The sequence below is a fragment of the Colobus angolensis genome, unplaced genomic scaffold (genome assembly GCF_000951035.1).
Source record: "Colobus angolensis palliatus isolate OR3802 unplaced genomic scaffold, Cang.pa_1.0 Scaffold114, whole genome shotgun sequence".
In the NCBI taxonomy this organism is placed as follows: Eukaryota; Metazoa; Chordata; class Mammalia; order Primates; family Cercopithecidae; genus Colobus; species Colobus angolensis.
The window spans coordinates 2,401,833-2,404,498 of record NW_012112475.1 but is presented as its reverse complement, the minus strand read 5'-3'; positions in this window follow the sequence as shown (position 1 = coordinate 2,404,498).

The window sequence follows — 2,666 nt, the reverse complement described above, 5'->3', positions numbered from 1 at the left end:
CCAGGATGGTCTCGATCTCCCGACCTCGTGATCCGCCCGTCTCGGCCTCCCAAAGTGCTGGGATTACAGGCTTGAGCCACCGCGCCCGGCCGAGTCCATTGCTTTTTAACAGGCTTCACAAAAAGGTAAGCACCACTCAGAAGGGGAGACACTATGTCTTTATTAGTTGTCAACTGCTGTGAAACGAATTACCTCAAAATTTAGTGACTTAAAACAATCAACATCTCGGCTGGGCGCAGTGGCTCTCACCTGTAATCCCAGCACTTTGGGAGGCCGAGTTGGGTGGATCATGAGGTCAGGAGTCCAAGACCAGCCTGGCCAACATGGTGAAACCTGGTCTTTACTAAAAATACAAAAATTAGCCGGGCCAGATGACAGGCACCTATAATCCCAGCTACTCGGGAGGCCTAGGTAGGAGAATCGCTTGAACCCGGGCAATAGAGGTTGCAGTGAGCCGATATCATGCCACTGCTCTCCAGCCTGGGTGACAGAGTGAGACGCCATCTCAAACAACAACAACAAAAAAACAAACAAAACAACAACAACAAAAAATTCAACGTATCATGTCTCACCATTTCTGTAGGTCTGGAATCCAGCTTGTGTGGATGATTCTGGCTAGGGATCTTTCATGAGGTTGTAGGCAAGATGTTGGCCAAGGCTGAAGTCATGTGAAATTGTCTGGGGTTACTGTCATATAGACCTCTCCAGAAAGCTGCTTGAGTGTCCTTATGACATGGTGGCTAGTTTCTCCCAGAGCATGTGACTTGAAACAAGGCAGAGCTGCAATGTTTTCTCTGACCTAGGCCCAGAAGCCACGTATGGTCATTTCCACAGTTACAGAGTTCAGCCCTAGTCAAAGTGGGAGGGGACTAAAAAAGGATATCAATGCGAGGAGGTGGCCATTTTGGTTGATGGCTACCACAGTGCCTTTAGAAAGAACTTGGAATGAGGAGCTTGGGGTTTAAATGTTGACTCTAGCAACAACTAATTGTGCAATCTTGGGAAAGTGTCTTATCTTTATTGGCCCACTTTTCTCGTTCACCTCGTATGATGGTTTTGGAATTCAGGAGTTAAGTCCTGTGAAAAGCCATTTACGTAAGCCCCCAACTTCACATTTAGATATTGGAATCATTATATGAGAAAGAAACGGCATTTAGGGTAGGGTGTAAGTTGATGTTTTTATTATAAATCATGGGAAGCAAAGAAATAACCCATTCACTGGTCTCATCACTTTGGCACGCCACCCTCTCAGCATTTTGATATTAAAGTACACTTTAAAGGTTCTTTTCCTTCTTTCACAGAGGAAATAATAGAGGAAATGGCTTAAATTGAAGCCAGAAGCATTATGGTAGATGTGAGTACATCTCTGCATTATTAAGAGAGATTAAAAATTGGGATGGGCACCTTAGTGATGTCCTGAAATCAATGCTTGAAAACCTTAAAGCATCAGAGAGCTGCCATTTTCCATGATTTCGGTAAAAAGTAGCTCAGGTTATCCTTCCTTTGAGGTCATTCTAGGGGGTCCCACAAATCTTTTTAAGCAAAATAAAAATAATAATTATTAAAGTTGTTTTCACATTGTTGAGGTATATTGCATTGAGAATGGAATTTGTTTTTCCATCATAAAAGTAGCACATATTCTAGATTTTGAAAATACAAATATAAAAAAGAAAAAATATTACCCATAGCTACTACCTTAATCTAAATGTTCTATGTTTTGTGGTTGAAATGAAAAAAATTTTTTCAATTAAAAAGTGTAATATGGGCTGGGCATGGTGGCTCATGCGTATAATCCCAGCACTTTGGGAGGCCAAGGCAGGCAGATCCCTTGAGGTCTGGAGTTTGAGACCAGCCTGGCCAAACATGGAGAAACCCCATCTCTACTAAAAATACAAAAATTAACCGGGTGTTGTGGCATATGCCTGTTATCCCAGCTACTGAGGTAGGAGGATTGCTTGAACCTGGGAGGCAGAGGTTGCAGTGAGCCAAGATCATGCCACTGTGCTTCACCCTCGGTGACAGAGCAAGACTTTGTCTCCAAAACAAAAAGTAATATGGTTATGGCTCACAACTATAATGCCAGCACTTTGGGAGGCCAAGGCAGGAGGATTACTTGAGGTTAGGCGTTTTGAGACCATCCTGGGCAACATAGTGAGATCCTGTCTCTACAAAAAATTAAAAAAAAAAAATTAGCTGGGGGTGGTGGGATGTGTCTGTGGCCCTAACTACTCCTAGCTACTCAGGAATCTGAGGTGGGAGGATGGCTTAAGCCCAGGAGGTCAAGACTGCAGTGAGCCATGATCATGCCACTGCACTCCAGTCTGGGTGACAGAGTGAGACTTTGTCTCAAAAAAAAAAAAAAAAAAAAAGAATAAAGGGATAGAATGCAGAAGGAAGATGAAGATGTAAGGACAACTTAACTTAGAGCAGTGGTTCTGAACCCAGGCCTCCAGGAAGGCAGAATGGCAAAGGGGCAGAGGATGTGGGCTGTGTAATTGAGGTAGTTGGGGTTGAATCCTGGCTCTGGCATCTATTAACTCGATAAACTGGGACATGTGGTTTTATTTCTTGTGGTTTCAAGAGGGACCAGGAACACTTTGGAACACTATACAGAATTTCATATAAATAGGTATAAGGTTTTCTGGAAAGAGAGTCCATTGCTTTTT